Genomic DNA, 23885 nt, shown 5'->3' on the forward strand with positions numbered 1-23885 from the left:
CAAAGAAAAACAGTCAAAAGTCGCTCAACTTGTCAGATAGTGAAAATCGCACAAACTGCTAAGATTCAGACGAACCAGTTTCAGGAATGAGCTGAGTTTTCCTCTCTGTAAAACATCATATCACCTCACTGCAGACGCTTGACCTGCACTGTAGCATTGAAATCACTCAGGCTGCAAGCCCTAGTGAGCCGACCGAGGTAAGTACAGAACCCCGGAGCCGACGTTCAGAGATCAATGCGTGCTCCTTCCACGTCTTGCAGTTTCATAATTTGCCAGGCAGGCTGATGAGGAGAAGTGATCCAAAACGTTTTCATGTTCCCTCGGCTATCCAAGAAGGCATCGATTGTGAAAACCTGGGCTGGATTCAAGTGTAGTTCTTAGAATACTCGCATGTCTGCTTCACATGAAGGTCAGCCTTCGTCAAAACGCTGCACTGCAACGTGACGCTGTGCAAAAAACACTGCAACTTTTTATTTTGACCATTTCTCGTTTTCTGCAAATAAATACTATGATTTTGCTTGGAACTGCAGACAGATGCTGTCAGTAGTTCATGGAATAAAAGAACAAAGTTCATTTTACTCAAACATAAACCTATGAGGAGTAAAGTCAAAGAAACGGATCATTGTAAGTGGTCTCTTAATTGTCTCTGCAAATCAATTGAAATCTGTCCCAAGTGGTTCTGCTCACAAAGGTAAACTAACACAATAAAATGTTCCTCTTATTTCTAATGCCAAAGAAAAGCCAGAGTTTATAGAGATAAAGAGAACAGAAACATGAGTTTCAGCAGCAACAGAAACCAGCTCTAAAATCATCATCATCATCATCATCATCACAGGTGTGGATAATCAGACCAATTAAGACAATTAAGTCTAAAACTAGAGCTCTTGACATCACAGCCGCTTTCCGCTGTTTACGAGGATAAAAACTTTACAAAGGAAGGACATCAGCTCATACTTTGACACCGTTCTAATCCCTTCGCCTGTCAGTTTGGTTTTTATGAACAACCATCTTCTTCTCTTCTTTTTTCCTGACAAAAACAAAAACCTATATCCTCTTTTCAAAACACGGCGAGAAGCTGAAAGGCCTCAAAAGAAAGCTGTATAGAAATACTGTCAAACAACCTTTAACACATTTAATTTCGTAACAAAAGGCCCATTTAGTCTTTGATAAAAATTCACTGAGACGGTGCTGAGGCAGAGCTTGGCTGCAGGCCTGAAGGAAAAGCTGGTAGAAACATGAATTATAAACACACTGGGACCAGCCAGAAGAAATACGAGTTAAACAAACTCCTGTACGAGTTTCGCTCCTTTCTGCCTGGGATTCACTCAGAGCTGCTTGGCATGCACGCGCGATTCTACCACTTTTTATTGTTAATACTGTCCTTCACGCCGGATGCCTGCAGCCCAATAAGACCATCACGGTAAACGCTGCGCAGCGCTGATGTTATATCATCTCCTGCTGTGATACATGCTGAAATTTCAGTGTAATATCAGGAATATTTTCCTGTATATTCTACTAAATGGAGTCCAGATTGTAATCTGCTAATGTAATGTTCAGTAAAAACACATTGGAACGTTGTTATGTTTACATCACTCTTCCTTTTAGTCCCATTTTCACTCGTGAATTTATCTTCTTAAAAAAAAAAATTAAAAAAAAAGCCAAATAATATTTTTTTATTTCATCAACTTGATAAAATAAATATCATGCTTTCATTGCACGTAGCAATGAAAGCATCAAGAGGTTTTTTTTTATTTAAAAGAAAGACGTGGGTGTGTGGGTTTTCAAAAGAAAGTTTCCCTTCATGTTTCTGTAAATACATGAAAGGTGTAGAAATATGAAGTAAAAAAAATGTTCAGAAATACTATATTTGGATCTTCTCTGTACAAAAACCTGAACAATTTATATACCAGAAATATTGTGCTTAATTCCCTGCTGAGCGTGTAAAAAAAACAACTTTCAACTTTCCACTGTCACTTCTAATTGCTCAGGTTTTCTATGACTTGTTATACAAACACACCGATTTGTGTATGAATTTTGATCTATGAATGAATTTTATTTCATTAAAAGAAATAAAAGTGATTTGCGTTCCTTGATCGGTGTTGTACGTTGGAATCAAACAATACAGAAAACAGCGACTGCATGAAAACATGTCTCGTTTGATCCATTTACAAATTAAAACAGCAGGAGTTTTCAGTGTTGGCACATTTAATTACCAGGAAAAATACATAATATCTCAGTGTTTGGCGTGCCAAACGGGAGAAAAAGGTAAAAATCAATGGAAAGTCTAATAATACTTGCATCAAACGATGACCGCTTCTATTATTTATTTAACTTCTGGCAAATTGTTGAAAACTGCAAGACAAAATCAAAGAGAAACCAAAGGCAATCATTGCAGTTTAGCAGAGGAACAGAGAAGAACAAGGTGCTGAAAGGATGTAATGACACCCAACATAAACACAGAAGAACCAAAATCAATTTTAATCACATTCATGGACTAATGTGATTAGTCTACATCCTGTCCTGATCAGCACAGGATGTATTATGATGTAGAAGATCATAATAATGATATATCATAATAATAACAGTTTATTAATGTTGGAATATAACTAAGGAAGTGTCTAATTGTTTATGTAACTTATCTTTTCAAACCACCAAAATGAGCATTTTGTGATTTTTATTTGGCATCAAGGAAACCTAAAGATAAAGACAAGTTTGGAAACAGTGACACTTAAACGTACCAAGTTAAATTAGACTGATTAGAAATTTATTTAAACATAATTTGTGATCATGTGGGATGGAAAACCTCTGTGACATTGTGGTTCCACATTCATTTTCAAAGACCCAAGTCTTGTTCAGAATCCGTCCTCTGACGTCTCTGCAGAGTGAGAGGAGCAGACAGACGCGGTTCGGTTTTTCAACCAGAACGGCAGCACGACAATTAACCGTCAGCCGGGCGCTGATCGTTGAAAAATATTGACAAACTTTGGACAAGCTGCTTGTTGAGCTGTTACTACTCACTGATGCAAATGATGATGCAAAAATCCTGCAAATTCTCAATGCAAATCCTCTATGACGAAATAATAGGAGCAATCAAAAGCTACACATCTGACTGTGCTTTTTATTTTACACATTTATAACTACAAATGTAAGAAAATAAGGAGTCTGTGCTATAGACTTGCTTTTTCATGTTATTCATATTGATGCACAGATACACAAAAGCCTCCACATCCAGCTCTACTCAGCCGCTTTGCAGCCAATCAATCACCTCCTTCGCCTCTCAGTGCCTGTGTGTGTGTGTGTGTGTGTGTGTGTGTGTGTGTGCGCCTCTGCTTGATTGCTGAACACAAGGCAGACATGCTTGATGCTGGGCCACTATATTTTCTTCCTTAACTAAAATCCTGTTTAAACCGGATCAGACTTGGAGAATGCACATTTTCAGTGTCCAGTCTGAACAGAGTCCATTATGTTTCACATGTTGCTACATTTACAAGTAAACAGGAATCGTTTGACAGGGTTCTGCGGATAATTTCAAACACACAGGAAGTACTTTATTGGGCTGAATTTTCTGACAGCTCAAGTTTTCTGCAAAGCCTTGAAGGCGAGTAAAACCTACAGTTTGCTTCCGATTCAGACAGATGAACTTCAGAAAAGCAAAATAAAATGGTAATATTGTTTTCCTATAAAAGTTGTCGAAGGAGAGTCACAGAGTAAAAGTTTGAAGCTGAAAACAGGGAGACTAGATTCCCTTTCAAACATGGAGCTCTTATTCTTTTTGCATAATTTCCCCACTTTAGAGTAAATTACACTTTTCAGGCTACACGAGTGATTCATGCTATTAACTCCACTATTTACAGAAAGCAGGGAGATGAGTAAATCTGAAGTGTAGATAATAGCATTATGTGTTATTAACATTAACACAAGAGGCACAGCCCTTCATGGACTGCTTCAGAATCTGACTTTACAATTAAAGCGTGATGCATTCTGCACCGCTGTCTGGTCGGGGCGGCCATTTTCAATTCTGCAGACTACAGAAAGTAGTCATGATGCTTTGGCTCACTGTTAACACATTGACGTTTGTTGTCGTAACAGGACTAAAATGCAAAAACCGGAACTTAAAATTAAACGACTAACGCTCCTCTGAAATGTTCTGTTTAGGGTTGCAGAAGGAGCGTCGTCTGTCACAGCAGTCGGCAACAAGTTCGTTCCTGCTGGATGGCCAGAACATCAGAGAAACAAACAACCACACAGACACAAGCTAGCTGCTGCAGTCGCTTCAGCAGACGCCAACGCCTTAGGAAGCCAGAAGCAGTCAGACAATTATCTGGGATCTGAGTTCAGAAATCACTGCTAGAGAACCAAGGAGGCTGATGTGGCTACATAATGTGAATTCATGCATTTTGTTTGCAGTTTTAAAAAAATGTTTTTTGTACTGGTAAGTCAAATTTCATGTGTTTACAGCCTCTACTGTTCGAATGTCAAGGAGTTACAATCAGACGTTTCTCACAGGAAAAGAAAATGTTCTGCTTGTGTGCAAAATCTCAGCTTTCGCAATTCTGATTTGCATTCCACCGTTTGTTTTTAAGGTACTGAGTGAGCTAAATCTAAGTTTTATGACACATATGTAGAAATAAATAACTGGAAAAATAGGATATAATTGAGGCTAATAAGTTGCAGTACAGCCTGCTTCCAATTTCTATTAGTAAAATAAGGTTTTTGGTGCAGAATCAGATTAAAGGAACTTCCTGTCATGATGACTATAGTTCAGGATGACTACAGTGAGCAGGACAGTAATGAACATTTAAAAAAATCCACCAGTAAGAACTGGGAGCAAAGAGTAGAATAAAATACCTCAAAACATCAATTGGACGCTACTGTACATCAGCCAGTTGCTGGGGCAGAATGCCAGGATGGAGATGCTGATTTTTTTAAATAAAACGACGATCTGATTGGGGTCTGTAATTTTAAACGAGACAACGGTTCACTCTAATTGCCCGTGCAAGATTCTGCTCAAAGCAGCAAAGCATGTCTAAGTATAGAGACGCGTGATTGCAGATGGAACCACATCACTGCCAAACGCACCACAGAGAAACCAATCACCACTATTTTTTCCCCCCCTTTCATACTTGTTAAATGAGACCTGAGAGGTGTGACGAGTGGGCGAGCAAACGAAAGACAGACTTCCACACACTGATATTATTAAATAAAAGGAGAAACTCCACACAAGGGCTGCTTCTGGCTTCGTTCTAAAATAGCAAAATAAAAGCGTGGAAGTAGGAAGGTGTGAAAAGGCAGGAACGGTGTTTGAGACTTGTTGCAGGAAATTGGTGTTTATTGAAAAAAATGTGCAACAATATGTGCTTTCACACCTTCTTATGCCATCTCACATTCATCATATCCACTGGCTGGTCAAAACATCTGAAGTCACTCGACAAGGAATCCACTAAAATCAAAGATTAAGCAGCTAAAAAGGTAAATGAAACAACAAAACACTTAAACGAAGCGTGTTGCTGCAAAGTTATGTTTATAAAAGCAGAATTCAAAGTATATTTTCCTCAAATCTGGGTGAAAACAGTGTAGGTATAAGAAGAAGACACATTTTTCAAGATCAATGAACAGAATTCGAGTAAAAGAAACATCGACGGTGCCGACTTGATCAAATATTTATTGCAACTGTTTCTGAGCTTTTCTTTTCTTTTTTTCCCCCAAAGAAAGAGGAGCTTGCACATTTTACTGCAAGTTATTTTGCATGTTGCCAGTTAAAAGCTGCACCTCAATCAAGTAGGGAGACTGGAAACTGGATGAGCTTCAGTACAGTAAACAAACGTGGGCGAACACCAAACAGAGCGAAAGCAACCCAGCATGCAAACAGACTCAGCATGCAGACAGAAGCAGGAATGACCCTGGATCTGTTTTTAGACACAGTTTAAAAAAAAAAAAAGACAGGATTTGTTGGTGGGTCACAGTTAAGCATGAGCAATTTTCAAAAAAATCACCAGGATATGAAGAAATAACAGTAACTCTCTAATAATCCTGATTTTTGCTGTTTATAAACACATGATGTAGTCAAACTGCTGACTTAGACTATTTTTACAAAATACCACAATAATCTGTCAGATGGATTCTCACATAATGAGCTGTAAGAGAAAGCTTTGTCTTCTGGTAATGAGGGATCATTTTAGGGTTGAGCAGTCAGACCCAAATGCCCAAATTGCCATGCAAAAGCACAGCAGATAAAACTTTGTGATAAATGATAAGCAGAAGGTTTTAGTCGATTTTCAGCAGCAATAATTATTTTTTGAACTGGGTCAACTTTTCTCAAACATTTTAATAGTTTCTAAAACCCTTTAAGATAACTTTTGGATTAATGATAGCGTTACGTCACTGAATCTATAAAATATGATTTTCAGAGTAAAGAAATCACAGGTGATCTGTACCAATCTGCAGATATCGCTAACTGAGCTAAAATGCTTTCTGTATCTACAAGCAGACTTCGTTTACACCGTGTTTATGAAAATGTGGTGGGAAAAGATCTAATATTTCATGTCTTTGATTCGTGGAACAGCAGAACCATTTCCCACAGCAGCTTTCTGATTGGCTGATCAAAGCCTCGGACACAAACAGGAAAAACAAAGGGAGCAGGAAGCGCTTTTACCCAGTTAAATAGGAACAATTTGCTAAATTACATCCATCAATCCGGGGAAGCAAAAGGCCTCAAGTTTATTTTCAACTGATGCGTTTCTTTTTCTCCACGTCTTCGACATGCTCAGCATCCGTCAGAGACGTAAAAAGTGTGTCACCTGATTCCAAATCCAAAGCAGTGCTTCAGACAGCATGTATCAGAGTTCTTCAGACATTCAAAAAGCCAGCAGAGGAAGAGGATTGCCTTTTTTAGACGCGATCTGGCAAAAAACACAAAGCAGCTGCCACTAAAGCCAGGAGCTGGACTGCATGAAAATTAATCAGAAAATAAGTTTTCCTGCCATCACAGCCACTCAAATTATTTATCTGAGGCGATAAATTATTGACTTAATTATTAATAAATGATTGTTTCCTCATTGTAAACAGAACGTCTGCATGACTTGGCATGAGATTGGCTAACATGGTTGGGCTATTGTCTCACATTTCCACTGAATGAGGCGTCTCCTTACTGCTTTGTTAATCTCTGGGATTACAATGACATGTCAAAAACTGCTGAGAAGGAGATCAAATTACACTCAGATTAGGAAGAATAGAAAACGAATACAATCATTTACTTCCTGACGCAGCACAAAGTGAACCGTGTCTATTTATGGTTCAGCATTCAGGACTAAATTACTGAATTAAATTTACTTTTTGTCGAGATTCTAATTTATTGAGTAGCGTTTGTAGTTTTTTTTTTTTTTTTTTCAAACAAAAAGTGAAGTGATGCAAACCATTTTTCGTCCTACTCCAAGTAAATCTTAAAAGTCGTGTTCGGCAGTATTCTCCTGCACCTCTGACTCCCTCAGCTTCCCCATCCATCTTGTTTCTGTGTCAAAACTGTTTGCACAATAAGCTGATAAGTCCTGCTGGAGTTAATGGAGATCAGAGCTCAAACAGGCAGACTGAGACAGATAAATAAAGGAACGTGGAGGATTGCATGATGCTGAACGTGGCCCAAGCAAACAGAGCGCAGACCGGGGCGCCATCAAAGTATTTACTCTCAACCAGCAGGAAGCAGCTTTTAAATATGTCGTCCAACGGTTTAGAGATGCCAGTGAAGTCGTGAACGATCTGTGTCACGTCTTATACACTCTCCTTACGCCAGAAAGATTCATTTTTAAGTGCATAATTCTTTTGTCGGGATTTGTTTTTCTTTTGGAGGGACTTTATACACTGTTCTCGTTTTTACCAAAGTGTTTTGGTCATTATAACCTGATCTGAGTGCCAAAGAAACAGACTGCTGTGATGATGGAAAGCCAGGATTAAGAGTTGAAAATACACCCAGAGACAACAGGCGGCACCAATTAACTCGCTGTGAGAATAATGCCGTTCTCTTGAGTTTTCACTTCGGCTTCAACCTTTCGGCCGCTCATCTATAACTTAGAAGCCATTAAGTACCCAACTGCAGTGAGCCTCCCTTTATCTCGTCCTCATTAGACTGAAATATTCACTGTGGCTGGTTTCTAAAAACAGACACAGGGTGGGTAGACACTTTTTCTGTCTACAAAACCATCCAATATAATGTAACAAGTATAATTTCTTCCATTTTAGAGCCACAAACAGGTTGACTTTGCAACTCTGAAGTAAAATTAACCGTTCTGTCTTAAATCATGCCTCGATTATTTAATAGTTACATCTACTAAATTATTGATAATACTACTATTAATACTGTAACATATTAAAGAAAAGCTGCAGTTTAACGGAGGCAATATTTGCCTGCAAGGAAGAGTAAAAATTAATCACCATTTCCTCCCCAGCATATTTTATACTGAACAGCTTGGCTGTATTTTTAGCTGATTAACTCCCGTCAGAGCTTTGCAAAAGGCATCAGGTATGTTTCCCATCTGCAGGGTTTAACTTATTGATGTGCGACGCCAAAGTTGGATTTCTTGCACCCAAACCACCTTTGCTGGAGTTCCTCAGCAGTTCTGGGCTGAACCCAACAAAGAGTCGCCTTTTCTTCAGAGTTTCTTCTCAACACATTCAGCAAAATGCAGCCGGCTTGAGAGTTTCCGTTGACTTGCACAATTTAAAGAAAAAAAAGTTTGGCGCTAGGACGAGATGGTTCTTTTTGGCTAAATTAAGATTGGTTTATTTTGCAAAACTGGAATGAAAAGACATATTTTGTATCAGATGATCAACAACCAGATGTTGCTACTGGCGCAAACCCCGAAGAAGAAAACAGGAAGTGGCTGGAGGATCATGGCAAAACGTGTTGTTCATTGACATTACGATTTTAATTGCATTTCTTATTTAATGGAAAAACTGCCAGGATATTTGTGCACATTGGTGATAGAGGTGCAGCGACTGCATTGAGTCTACCGGCTCACGTTTTATCCAGTCCTGAGCTGAGTGTGCGAAAGCGAATGGGATAAACTGAATTTTGGGGTTCTGAAAAAAGCACAGGAAGTCTGGCAGGTGACTTCTGTTTGACGATGGAAAAATATTTATAATTCTCCCGGCATTTTTCCTAAGCCATCCATCCCTCACCCCGTCCCTTTTGTGCTTGTAGTTTTTGTTGCTGCACTTTGAAGCTCTGCGTCTGTAAAGGCAGCACTTTTCACATGAACAGTTTGCCGGAGCCCCGTTCAGAGGATGTGGGGGCTTCGCCCATCACGAGCTGCGGGGCCGGGGCTCCTCTGGATCAGAGGCAGTCGGCTCAGGACCTCTGACCTGCATGCAGATCCTGGTTTCCTCCTTTCTCAGGTTGTTCAGACGTCCCACAGGGCTGATTCAGGATCCTACGCTTCACTTTTACCCTTGGGAAACTCCAGGAGGCTTTGGACATCACTCCCGTTCCTAGCACTGGTTAGCAGTTTTTGTTCTTCAATTTTGCATTTTTTTAAATATTCAAAGTCAAAACGACATGTTTAAGCCATCACCTCTTTAGAGATGCAGCACTTTCAGCAGCTGGAAGAGCCATTCGACTGCTACATCTGTCCTCTCTGCCAAAAAGTCAAGCTCCTTTTCTTCCCCTGCGTTGCAGCCGGTTGTATTGGCCGTTTGCCAGCCAGCACTTTGCACCGCTGCCTTTCCTCCTCTCCTTTCACAGGAACATCAATTCGACTCCTACTGCGTACCTTCCACATCTAGGAGATCGCAATTACAGGTTTTTTATTTTAAACACCCAACTTTGTAATTTTCAGAGACATTTAGGGGGTCAGTTTGAGATAAGATCTTTAAAAATACATATTTTTGAATTTATGTGTTATATTTTTGCAAAAGATTGTAAAGTCAAGAAAGTAGTCGCAGTCAAAAACCAAACTATTCCCTTTTCAGTGTCGTATTTACGTTTTTTTTTTTGTTTTTTTTTAGGTTTACAGAGTTTGTGTAAAACAAAGATTTATTTTCATCGTTTTTAATTCTCCTTTGGGTTTTCTTTTCTCTTTTTTTGGGTATCATATTGACAGGAAGTGCTGGCAGACATTCATCAGAACTCTGGATGCTCTGGCTCTTTTGAGATTTCCAGGTATGAAGAAAACGTTTCTTCCTGAAAATGTCCTGGTATTTTACAAAAAATATCCGAAACGCGACGCATTCCAACAAGGTTCGGAGAGAAAGGATTGGTAATCACGTCCTCCGTCGTGATTCATCACTTTTTATTTTATTTCATCTCTTCGGTTTGATTTCACTTATATTTAACAGATTTTCCTTCAGATTTTAAAGATCAGTATAGATGTGTCTAATCCCCAAAAACACTAAATGGAAGCACAATTTTCTCCAACCTGCTTTCTCCTCTATTCACTTGCAATAATTTCCAATCAATCTTATTTGTACGGTCTTGCTCCACTTGGCATAATCAATTTCAATTTCTTATTATTCATAGACAAAGGGATCCGCACTCGGCTGATAATCTCTGATCTGGTACCAGTTTACTGCGCAGTCCTTCATAATTTGCACCAAATTACGAAGCTCCCCTCATTTTGTCGCCGTAGCCGACGGCGCTCGTCACACGGCCGATTTGATTACAAGAATGAGTGGACTTCTATTAGCTGAAATCTCATTTTGTGAACAAAGCGGCGTGCACGAGCCAGCCTTTTGGAAATATGATGTGCAGACCTAATGTCCAAACTTGTTATTAGCACAAGAGAAAGGGACGACCAAAACTCACAAAACATACATTTGTTATAGCTCAAGCTGCCACGTCTCGAGTAATCCTTCCTAAACTGACAAGTCGTTCTTTTGAGTTATTTTTTTCAATTGTGTTCTGACTTGTAGCTCACAACAGAAGCCAGAAGTTGCAGAAGAATGATGATTTTCTGCACCAAAACACCAAACTGTGCGAGCTTTAATGGCTGCTCATCAGAAACGTCCTGACAGCAAAGTCTCCGACACGAAAGCAAGTTCATAAAACTGTATTTACCCTCAATATAAAAGACTAATTATTCAAATAAAAATATGGCTGGAGAGAAGCAGAGAAGTTCTTACGGGATTTTATGAAGACGAAAACTTCTGTGACCTTGGAAGCGTTTTCCGTTCTGATGACTTCTCAGCTCACGCCTGCAGAGTTTCAACTATAATCATACTCTAAATGATAATAAGAGAAGGTTCCGGTCACAATCAAACAGCTAGACTTGCTTTTTCAGCAAATGACACTTCATCTGGGAGGCAGCGGTGGAGGGGATGAGCTGCAAGTTTTGAGATGTGAAAAAGCTTAGGCAAGAAAAGATGTAAGTTTGTAAAACACCGAGGGGGATAAGATGAATGATACTTAAAGAAACAAACATTTAACTTTTAAATATCATCCGTCTGCTCTGAGGAAATGTATTTCTGTTCGCTCAAAAGAATTATAACTTTCAATACGAGTCTTTTCACCTCAGCTACAGGTAACAAGAGGTCAAATTGCCTCTTAAGGTCCTTTTTTTTTTTAAAATCAAAGCAACTGTCCCGATGAGTCATTGCTGAAAAAGGTTTTCAGACGCTACGAAAACCATCGGCAGAAACAAAATGTGCGGCTCGTGGCCGGGAAAAGGAACCAGAGTATCTCCAACGGCGCAGACCTGGAGGAGAGCCAAACCAGCCGCCTGGGCAGCCAAGACAAGTGTGTCCGGTTTTCTTCGCTGGCCTTTGTTGCGAGAGCAACGAGAAGGCTGGACGGGTTCCAGGAGAGGGCTGACTGACCGCGTCCATTCACACGGAGCCGCCTTTTCAGCTCAAAGGTTACAGATCAAAGCGGCGTGTGCTCCAAGCATCAATGCCCATAATTGATGTTAATTTCGTTCCCATTCAGAGTTGTCACCACTGCAAGTGAAGGCAATTTGTCTTGCAAGAGTAAACCCAGAGGTATGCCGCTTTGTGGCTCACACCAAGTTTTCGCACCGTTTATGTTTTAATTGGCTGATCTGGAGCTTCTCTTTCCTTTCAAGCGTTTTCTTTCAAATTTTATTTAGATTGTGATGAAAAATATCATCAAATTATTGCACAGTTGAGTCCAGACTGTTTTTGAACGCATGAATGTCGCAAAAAGCTTCAGAGATACACTGAAGTGTTCAGACTGCAGTTTTCAGCTTTTGTAGGCAAAATCTTTTGTTGTGAAAAAAAATCTTTGGTCTAAATGTGCCGAGTGACTGACAACACATTTTACACCAAATGACTCCCATAGAAAATCTCATGTAGTTTTAGAAATCTAATGAGGGGGGTAAAAAAAATCACTCTCTACCTTCATGTCCTAATAATTTTTTGTTTCTACATCTTTACTGCCATAATTTGAATCTAATGGAGTTTAAACCAGTCCAACTTCAGTTATTCAGATTACACGAAGCAACATTCATGACATTCGGCTTTTTGTCTGGGAAACGACGACACAGAAACCGGAAAAGTTTATAATAACCAAGAGATGCTGCCAAAAGGCGCAGCAATAAACAAAAACTGTTTGAACACGAAACAATAACTAATATTTGCTGAAAACAACAGAGGAGTAGAAAAAAAATAAAAATATAACACAAATAAAAACAATTTTAAGGGACAAATCCACAAATAAATTAAGAAAAAGATTAATTTGTGTCAGTTTGACCTGAAGATAATCGCTTCGTATAATAATGCACCATAAATCAAAGGCGATTATGAAAATACATAATCAGAAAATGTCCTTTCATTTCAATGGAGTATGAAGATGCACCATAGAAACACGACACCGTTATGCATTAGTGTGATTGCGTATCGGAGTAATAAATGATTATTATCCTCTTCTAGACGCAGCAGCAGCATTAATGCGTTTTTTTTAGTGCAGTTCTTTTACAGCTATTGATTCTTGGTACTTTTATAAATATCTGGTTTTGAGTGAGCAGAAACACTTTACAAATATGAAGCGACTGCGAGGAAATGTGATTGTTACCCCAACAGATTGTATTCACCAACACGACGTTATGGTGCAGAATCCTAATTTATCATATTTAATAAGATCCAACCAGATAAGGCAGGAACTGCCACCACAACTGAACTAAATCTGAGATTGTAACATTACCACAGAAAGTAATTTGTGACACTTTTGCATTCGATAATTGATCAGGAATCCTCACAGAACGTCTCTGAGGCGTGACACGCCGAGTCAAATCTTGCTAGTTTGCACAATTTTGCCGCAGCTTTGCTGCACATCTGCACTCTGGAGCAGCGTTCGCCGTCGTCGCAATTATCCCACTTATCTAAATAACAAAAAGCGTTTCAGGCAAATGTGTGGTGCCCATCTGAAGCCTTCGCACAAAGAGAGGTTGGAGGCTTTTCTTTTTCCTTGAGTGTCACCATTAATGACATATTCATGTATGCTACACCCTGTGCAAAGGTTTTGATGCTTTGTCCACCAATCCACTAATACCATCACTTCACTTAATTACCCTCAATTAAGACACTATAAAAGAATTGCAAAGAATTGCTAATGAACTAATTTGGAGACGTGGAAACATTCAAAAGCAGATCCTGGATTGAGAGCAATTAACCCCAGGCATTTTAGATAAGCCACTTCAATCCTTTAGCTCCTTTCTTTATAGAGAAAACGTGAGCTTAAAACACACACATAGAAAACACCTTCCTTGCTCAAAGACGGACAAATACATCTGTTGCAAAAGTAACTAATTTTTACTTTTATATAAAGGTAAATTAGCATATTAAAGGTTTTTTCTGTAAGATGTCACTTCCATTCTCAGATAAAATCTTTTTATAATAAAAGTTACTTTATTTATTTATACTGCGACCAAAGTGGAAATGATTTAATCGTATTTGTGCTGAAACAAACACACAATGAAGACATTCCAGAAAACTCTTCAGCTCCATTAAATCGTCCATTTTTACCTGCAAAGCCAACGACTCTTATTACATGAATGGAACTGGATCAATAGTATAATTCACTCCTCATAATCACCACCACATACAGTAAAGCGCATGTTAGTTACAAAGAGCTGCATCATAATGTTGATGCCGAAAAACAAAAGAAAAATGAAAACGGCTGCTTCCATGTCACAAGCTTAAATAGGTGGAGTTTGTCAAACGTTTCGGTTTCTAACACTTCAGGTGAGTTTAGTGTGAAACAAAAAAATGAAGTCGATACCGGCCGGGAGGTGCAGGACGTCTGTGGCGCCGTTTCTCTTCTACACATCTGGGATCCAAAGCAGAAAATCGACGTTCCTCCACGTAAATCCAACCGAATCCCTTTGGAAAGAGCAGAAGAGAAGAACGAATGAGAGAAAACCCAGAGTGACAGAGAGGCTGTAGCTGATCACAGGTTTTATAAAATACTGTTATTTCTTGTTATGAGATATTGTTGACCCGTTACAATCCAAGATGATCAGATTTCAGACCTGCAGAGGTCACTTTCATTCAACTCAAAACAAATCTTCCACTTTTTTATATTTCAGCTGATCAATCAGTGGAAACTAGTCCTTTAAAACACAGTATAAATACTGAGACTTTATAAATAATTGTGATGTACAAATTACAGGAGCTCAAGGTTTCTGTATCTCATGCTTTTTTTTTTTACAAAGGGTTTTCAATCCCTTTTCTTTGACTTTGGAAATAGGTTTTCCATGTTTAGTAACACTTAATTTATATTATTCAATGTTATTTTAAATATAGAAATATTTTTATCACACTAGGCTGGTGCTCATGGGGGCCCCCTGGTGGTCTGAGGGCCCTAAGAAACTCACAGTGCCTCAGGTTGGTCCGAGGTCTAAAACAATCGGATCAAATGAGTCGTTCTCCTCCTCGGCCTGTAATCAAGTTCTACAGACTCCATCTAAATTATTAGACACAGCAGAATAGCATCTAAAAAGGGAGGAGAAGGAAACCCCTCCTCCAGACGTTTTCCAACAGATTTCTCTGCTGCAAAACGAGACGCAACCACAGAAAGCTGACCAGGAAACCAATCAGCTGGATGCAGGAACTGAACGCTGGGTAGAGCCGAGGCGCTCTGTGCAACCCGTCAAAAGACTTGATGAGACAAACAGCAGAAGTCATAACAAGCTGTACTGACACGGTTCGGCTGAAGAGGAATACCCGCAAATCGAGAAATTCCACCGTCGTCTGTTATTTGAACAGACTGCTGGTTAGAAATATGGTACGGTGGTGTGAGAAAGCACTCAGAGCCGGTTTCACTGTGACCGTGTGCTTCGCCCTGTTTGAAGGAACCATGAATTTCTCTCTTTGTGGGACAAACACGAAGAACCTGCAGCAGGAAAACGATCCGATGGAAGACCCCCTCTGTTTGTCAAACTCAACCAATGAGGCTGAACTAAAACTATAATGGAAAATGGAGTTGTTTAAATCAATCAGTATTGTGAATATTTGATTAAAATTGTTGCCACTAAGATTGGAAAAAAAAAAAAAAAACAGTTTAGGGGGTTTTCTAGATTTGGGATCATTAAAACTGTAAACTGTATTCAGACATAAATTAGATTTTATTAACTGAAACATTTAGGTTTGACATAAAACCACAAAAGAAATCTGTAAGAAGGTAAATATTTTACTATTAAAAAGTGCTAAAGTGTGTTTTACACCATATTTGGTTTAAATGTGACACTTTTCCATAGGAACTGATGCAGTTTCTTCTTTTCACAAGATGGTTTGCTTGTGTTTTTACCCAGTTAGAGACAATAATGTCTAACATTTCAAGCTAAAACTAGCACTTCTGTGTTATTTAGCCAAAGCAGCATCACCCTGTTAGTTGAAACAAAAACTAAAGAGGAAAGAAGTAACCCTGTCAAAGAGGGGCTAAAAGTCATCTCATGCTAGTTACAAATGACATTTCAAATGCATATACAGTCATGTATTACAAATTTGAGTAATGTGCAATAGTGGGCTAAATTAGTTCTGGTGCTGAAAGGGAAAACGGGGGGGAAAAAATGCAACGGAGAAGGTTTTTAGGATTCCTGGGTGTGCCTGGGGTGTCGGGTCGTGATGAAGTGGAGCTTTTCCCATGCTAATGGGCCTGCCAAACACAAACATCCAAAAGCTCAGCAAATCTTAGACAAGCAGGAGACAAGTCACCGTACTTCAAAATGGCTGATGCATAAACAACACTCCCTTCACTCAAACGATGGCAAACAGGAAGCGGAGGTAAAGAGGCGAGATTTGCACCCGAGGAAAACATGTAATTTCTGAGAGCGAACAACGATGATTATGATTCAGAAAAGTGAAGACTGTCATTGCATTGCTGAATCAGGAGGGTAATTAATTAGTTGGCGCGTCAAATTGTGTGACAGCTGCTTGGATTGGCTCGTCTATCGTCTCAATTGGTTTTGTTTATTGTGTTTCACCTCCATTATGTCCTCTCTTTTCTGCAACTGGTTTATTTTTTGTTAGATTTATCCAGAAAGGATAAAAAAGATCAAAACTTGTAACAAAAATCCTACTTTTTAAAATAAATTTTTATTTAAAAGATGTAGATGCCATCCATCTTAACATGCAAATATAAAAAACAGATAAAAATATGACTTTGAGATGATATCCACGTGTCATAATTTGGTAAGTTGTTGTGAGGATCCAACATGCAGCAGGATGCTGGTTGATCACATGTAGCGCGAAAAAGGAGTTTCCATTACAATTTCATTACGGCCAGAAAAAGAACAAAAAAAAACTACCTCATCTAAGCATCAAAACTTTTTTCTACAAGTAGAATGTTTCCAATATGCGAATTTATGTTTCAAATATCAAATTGTGCAATCATATGGTCGATGGGAATGCAGATAGTGACAAAGGTAAGAACATAAACACACACTGCAGCAGTGGAGGAGATAACGAACAGCTGGAGCCAATTACAGGTGGAGCTCACCCAGAACACAAAGCATCTCAAATTCTGCTTGGAAAATTATTTTAAACTGTTTGGCACTGAAACTGGACAACGTGAAACGGGAAAACCAAGTCCAACTCAATATTTTAGTTCAAGCAAAATCTGGAAAGGATATAAATCCAATTTCTAACCTACATTTATCAGTAAAATGAGGACAATTACTGACCAGGCTGATTTTTGTTCTCCAACCACAGATGCTCCTTGCCAGTCTTCAGGACACTAAGTTGGAGAGCTGCTCCAAGACATCAGGAGGATTATTTCCTGGCATTTAACAAACTGGCACTTCATGCTTTTCAGCCTCCAGTCGGAGCCGCTTGACGGCGGTGCATTGATGGACAGCCCAGTAATCAATAAGTGCTCTGAAGTGGTCGTTGTGACTGGCAGCAGACTTTAACTTCACTTCAAGTAGTTAAGCTCAAAGATCGGTGGCGTTAATGCAGATTTGAAGTGTAACAGCTGAGCTGGAACCACTCCGACGGACAGAAAAGAACCAAATGAGGAAAAAGAAGTTTCAAGTTTTGGTGTAAAAGTGAACTTGTGACTTAACGTAGCTGCACAAAATAGGTTGAAATTTGTTTGTAGTTTTTCAATCAGGCACTCAAACGCAGGCAGCTTTTACACCTTATCATGTTTTATCACTTAAAACCATAAAATGAGACTTAAATTTCACGACACGCCCTTTTTTTTTAATCCACTAAGCTCTTTTGATGTTTTTTCTGGATCTATTGAACTAAAACTTTAGTTTTTTTGCAAAAAAAAAAAAAAAAAGCTGTAATACTGACTGAACTGCTGATGCTGTGACCTTGGTGCTTATTGGAAACATTTTTTCAAAATTAAAAGTAAAACCTTGGGCGGCCTGGAGAGCCTGGCGGTCGTCCTCTTCATGACCGCCAGCTTTCCGTCTGTTTGAGACATTTCCCAGCGCTTTGAGAAATCTTCCACAAACCGGGTTGCATTATTTATTGTCAATGTTTTTGATTGTTTATTCAATGTTGCATGACTCTGAGTTTTTGTGTTTTAATGATGTAAAGCACTTTGAAATGCCTTGCTGCTGAAATGTGCTGTACAAATAAAATTTGATTAGATTTTGATTTAAACATTTTTTGAAAACAACAAGACAAAAGAAGTGTCCAGTCTTCTCTCGACTCATTTTCCAATAAAACTGAAAATAATTCTTACAAACAGCTCATACTTTTCAATAAAAGTTTAGAATTTACCCGTTGAATTGATCATAAAACCGCAGCTTTTTTCTCTTACAAAGAGCCCACAAGAAACAGAACCGATAAATAACATCCACAAAATAAATATCTTAAAAGTGTTCTTGTTTTTCAGATAAAGTTTTGACTTGTGGAGATTATTTTGTAGCTTATTATGGAGATAATATAAATAGATTTTAACCTTCTTGGCTAGTAAATTATTGTGAAAATGTGATTATATATATCAAACAAATCCATTCATTTTGTTGAGCTTTTTATTCCTCATGAATCAACTTATTTCCAGAGTCAAATCTCAGATTTTCTTTTCCGTTTTAGCGAAGGTTTGAACGTCTTTATTGGTGAACATGTTGCTTTATCTATAGTGTCGATGAACATTGAAGACATCACTTTATCCTGGATGGAAAAGATCAAAATCTACAAGTTGTGAACAAAACAAAGCTGCTGTCAGAGTTTAAAACACCTGATCAGATGAAACGGCGGCCTCAACAATTCTGACGCCATAAAAGAAAAGTACATCAGCACTTCCTTTTACATATGCACATATCCGATGCATTTCCCATTTACATGATGGTGCACGAGATGACTCTTTGTTCACCGTCTCCCTTAATTTAGCAAAAAGAGAGTCCATTAAAACTGTGATTTTCTGTAACTAATTGCGGTGCACTCAAGCCGGCCTTTGAGGCCGTCCTGTTCATCAACATAACACAGGAGCGTTTGCAGCACATGATCCGTCCACGGCCAATGAGGCGACTGCTCTCGGCACCAACATGCACACTCTTATATGAGTAATGAACATTTTGTGTGCCTAAACAGTGAGTCATGTGCTGCAGATGTATTGTGAATAGGATGTGGTGGGTGAATTCGCTGCGTTTTTGGCTCCGGTATTCAGGTTTCCGAATGCGAGCAGACAGGTCTTTTTGTCGTGTTTATAACATTCGGCGTCACCCTTCCTGGAGCTGCTCTGGCGCTGTGAAAACACGTCAAAACGCGTCAAACATCTGTGACAAGATGAGAACAACCTGTACTTTGTGCATTATTTCATTCCTCATTTTTCCTGCTTCACATCCAAACTGTCTTCATTTCAGACGACTGCCGTCGCAGATTTTGCAGGTACATTGTTAAATTGAACTAGAGCAGACTTGCAAAACCTAAACAACTTCCACTTGATGGATTTTGTTTTTTGACTGCTGACACATAATGGCACAAATCATTTAAATCTGAATGCATACGAATGTGTATTTTAGATCACACTCGTTAGAATGAAACAGAAATGTCCTCCAGATGAGCTCCGGCTGAGAGATTATTAGTTCAGTTGTTTGAAACTGTGAAAGGGGAATATTATGGCTCTGTGCTCAGGAAGGAAAAGCCTGGGGTCATCACAGAGCTCAATGAAAAAGTTATCTGTTCATTGTGAGCCTAACAAGTTTTTTGCATAAGTTAATGGAAGTTGAAGTTCAAAAACGAGAACATAATGTTACAGCTGTTCAGAAAACATGAATCAGGAACTGATTAGCGGCTTTTATCTGTGTACATGTTGAAACATAGTGGTGACAGCATCATGCTATGGGGATCTATCTGCTGTACAGTGGTCTGGCCCAGTGGCGCTTACAGAGGGAAACAACAGCACTAAGTTCTCCCCCAGTAGATGTCAGTAAAACATTCTGATTAATTTTTTTCACTATAATCTCGATTTAAGCAGTTTTTAAAATAATGAAAGTAGGCGTTAATAAAAGAAAAAAATATACATATCTGACTTTGTCACAGCTTAATTAATTAAAAGCAACGTGTTTAATCAAACCAGAGGGAACAATATCCACTATGGGACAGAATTGGTTCATTTTAACGGCGCGCCGTCTCTACTTCCTTAACATATATATGACAATGACTCCTCGAAGCTTGGAAATGCCTCCTCACTTCTCCCCTCTTTTCCCTTGCGCTCTCTCTCTCTCTGCCTCCAACACCCCCGCCCCCCTCCTCTCTCCTGTGCAGCCGACGCGCTTCTCGTCTCCAGAAGCTCGTCTCCACAATCATGTCCTCAGACATGCAGCCACGGTGGCATGAAGCGACCCGAAAGACGCCATCGGGACGGCATACGCGCGGGTAAGCTTCGATCTATTCCCCCCTCACTCATGTGCAACAGCCGACCTGCATCCTGGCGCATCCAGTAATTGGTTCATCTAAAAGCTCCAAATTGAGCGCTTTTTTTTTCTTTTTTTTCTGACAGACAGCGTGGATCATGTCTGCAGGAGGATCTGAGCGTTGAAGCTCAGACTTTCTAGATGCTGACCGCCACATTTCTCAAATAGTTTAATTAGCATCCATGGTGACAATGTCGTGAAGAAATCTCGCAGAATTTCATAAAGTTGTTCTCCGTTTCTCGGTTGTAACTTACCTGGGGGAAAAACACAATGGTGTGCATGTTTACGATATTTTACTGATGAGATGATCAGGAAAAAACGCGGCTGTTTGTTTAGCGGTGATGTCAGGGAAATATTGGATGCCTGATCCTCAGCTGCCATACGGAGCTTCTTCGGGACTCCAGTGATGGACGTGGTGCATTTTGTGAATCTGTGCAAATGCGAATTTTCTCAATGGATTTCTCTGCGCCAAATTTGCGCGCGATCCCAAACACTGATTGTCTGAAACAGGCTGAAACATCAGCGTGTCCGGGTATTCCCAACCAGTCTGCTGAACTTCTTTTACAAGATGTTTCCTTTGCTTATTTTGTTTTTTGCGCTCTCGATGCGCTCTGGATTCACGCGCGCTCTCGCATGTAACAAACTTATTGTATTTGTTCACATTTTGGTGTCCGTCGTGTCATTAAACCTACATCCATTCATGTACAGCAGCCGAACACAGACCCAGAAAAAAAAAAAAAAAAAAAAAAAAAAAAAAATATATATATATATATATATATATATATAAGAGACGCGCACGCATTTTAGTTTCCGATTAAATCCGCCAAATGTTCGGCAGTGATGGTAAATTTAGTAGTAAGAGTCGTGTTAAGGTCATGTTTGTTTGTTTTTTTTAAAGATGGGATAAATAGAGAAGATTTGCGTCGCAGCCGCGCCATATGTGCGTAAAACGGCGCAACAGACTGGATTTGGAACAACACGACTTTCACATTCGGTTACATTTGTTTATCATAAATATAATTTCTTATGCTCGGATTTTTAAAGCCATGCACTTGAAATAGATACATGTAGTTTTTTTTTTCTTCAATGAATCTAATAGGGAGCAATATTCATTTTCACTTAGACGTATGTTTTCTTTTGGCTCCACCGCGTTTCACTTCTTTTCTAACCAAAACATCAACTCAGAGCAGAAATGATGGTTTCTGGCAGAAGGGGGCAGATTTTTCGTTTTCAGTGGATCATCAGCGCGGTGGGGCGGCTGGTGATGGCTGAGGTAGGTTTTAGAGTCTGACCATTTTATTTCCCTGAGATGCTAAAAGAAAATTGAATTTGCATGATTCAGTGGCTTGTACGGAATTGATGACTCTTGCTGCTGTATGGATGGATGGATGTGGAGAGGAAATCATTTCTGCTTCTGCTGATAAAAATGACAATTATTCTGTTATTCCAACAGCTACTCGGGCATCTGACAAAATGTAAATTTGAGGGATTCGAGGTTGTAATGCTTTGCTTAGAAGAGCTGTACAGCAGAGCAACACAGTGTGTTCACTTTGACCCAGTGCTGTGTGTTTAAATGAGCTCTCTGGCTTGACTTTGAGTTCCCAGCTGTAATTGGACTTGTTTGAAGAGAGGGCTGGTGTCGCCTGGGTGTCTTACGGATGGCATGTGGGAAGGTCGGTCCTGAGTTTCAGCTCTGCATTTTCATGAAGGGAATGATAAGACATTTGTGATTGGAATACAAATTTTCTGCTTTTAAGCTGCACTTTATAATCAGGAAATCCAAGCTGCTGCCATTTGGAACTATGGTTCTAAAGTTGGGGTTGGGGGGCCAATTATGGGTCATGAATCAACAAGTTTGGGGTCCTAGGAGCCTCCTCAGAATTTGTACTAAACACAAATGTGAGGTGACAAACAGTGTTTATGTTTCTACAAAAGTAAAAAAAAAAAAAAATCTACACTTAGCTAAATGCATTCTAAAAAAAACACTGAAAGTGTTTCAACAAATAGAATAAAAGTGTCTAAAATCTCAAACTCTGTTTTAAAGAATTCGTAGTAAAGCTCAGAATGATTAACTTCAGGTATTTTTGTGTTTGAACTAGAGGTTCACAAGAAACCATAGAAAATCTGACACTTACTACTTTATGTTGCAAATAAAGTTTTAATGTGATTTATTTATCAGTTTCTGAGTAATGGTATGGCGAGAATGTAAATGTACTTTTCTGTAATATTTGGTTAATACTCAAATTGTCAGCCATAATTTTTAATTTCCTAAACTTATCCACTTACTTTACACAACTTACATTTGTAACCAAACTGACTTCATATTGCAGCTTCAAAGCCTACTAGCCTAGCGAGGATTAGCTTTAGGAGCTAGCATCAAGGGACTCGTTATGGTTGCTGCCCTTCATAAACTAAGTTCCTGTATTTACAATAAAATAGATTTGTAATCATCTATAGCTGAAAGACATTGGGAACCTAAAATATATATTCTTTTACGTTTAACATTCCTAACTGCAACATTTTTTTTGTTTTTAGAAATGTCTTCATCCTTCTTTTTTTTTAAAAAAGACCCAAAAATGTTGATGCAGCTGTACCAGGAAATTTGATCATTCCCAATCAACGTTTAACCTCAGACATTGGTCGATATCTTTGGGTGTTTTGGATCTTTTCTGGGTTGGGTTAGAGGTAGGGCTTTCACATCATGAACTAAAGTGCTTCTTGGCTGTGGTCTATTGCTTCTGTAAGCCTTTGCTAAACTCCAACCCACGTCTCAGCACTGCATTTCATCTCTGCAGCTTTCTCTCTGTGCATCTTCCAAGACGCACCCTGGACTTTCTGCTGTCTATTTTCACTTATCGCCCTGTCTTCCACGCTGATGGTGATGGATTAGGTTTGCTTGCTGCGTGACTGTAGAGCTGTTTGATTAGTTTTCTGTCTTTGTTGTTACACACTTTGTAAACCTGCTCAGGTTTTCCAAGGACAGCTGTGTGATTTGCCCCAATTCAAACCTCCTCCACTGACTCAACTCATATCACTAAACAGACGATATACTCTGAAGAGAACTGTGTTAAAAATACATTGGTCATCATAGATTAAAGTAAGGTGACGATTGGTCGTCATCTGCCTGTTTATGAGCCTAAATGTGGAGCACAGTGCCCCCTGTTGGCAGGTTTGAGTTCAGTTTTACATAGTTCTTATATGAAGACGTCAGCCATGATTGTGCTTCATAATAGCCAAACGTGTAAAGAGTGCAAATTACTTGCTTTCTTGGCAACATTCACATGGAATACAGAGAAAAGAGACAGAAGGAGGAGGCTCATGCCAGAGCTGCTACTTACCATGACTGCACATTGAACACATATTTCTAAATCTGTGTTTTTGGCAGCTGTGGAATCAGTGTTCGAGACCAGGTTGCGTTTTTTGCAAAAGTTAAATTTAGACGTTATTCCATGGACACGAGCGTCCCGGTTGTGCTCGGTGCACATTAGCGAATCTTTGTATCTGGCACTCACAGAAAGGAATGTCTAATTATCACGCTTTCAACCACAGCAGGCTCCTGTATTCGCAACCGAG

At 39.2% G+C, this 23885-nt stretch overlaps 1 protein-coding gene and 1 long non-coding RNA gene across 5 annotated transcripts in view; one reads left to right on the plus strand and one right to left on the minus strand.

Moving 5' to 3' along the window:
- Window positions 1-13828: 13828 nt before the first annotated feature.
- Window positions 13829-23885, minus strand: part of LOC103140232 (uncharacterized) — a 61242-nt gene continuing 51185 nt past the window's right edge. For 2 of the 4 annotated variants that reach the window (XR_001662539.1, XR_476489.2), the window contains one exon: window positions 13829-14322. This is a non-coding gene — a long non-coding RNA (uncharacterized LOC103140232). Of the gene's footprint in view, window positions 14323-18410; window positions 19142-23885 lie in introns of those variants that run through there. The other 2 variants (XR_001662540.1, XR_476488.2) reach the window with 2 other exon arrangements.
- The window catches only part of chrm2a (cholinergic receptor, muscarinic 2a), a 71188-nt gene continuing 67437 nt past the window's right edge, over window positions 20135-23885 (plus strand). Inside the window, exon 1 of the mRNA XM_007555260.2 lies at window positions 20135-20274. The gene's annotated coding sequence lies outside the window, so the exon portion shown is untranslated. The remainder of the gene's footprint in view (window positions 20275-23885) is intronic.

Source organism: Poecilia formosa, unplaced genomic scaffold, assembly GCF_000485575.1.
Source record: "Poecilia formosa unplaced genomic scaffold, Poecilia_formosa-5.1.2 Scaffold69, whole genome shotgun sequence".
NCBI classification, from domain to species: Eukaryota; Metazoa; Chordata; class Actinopteri; order Cyprinodontiformes; family Poeciliidae; genus Poecilia; species Poecilia formosa.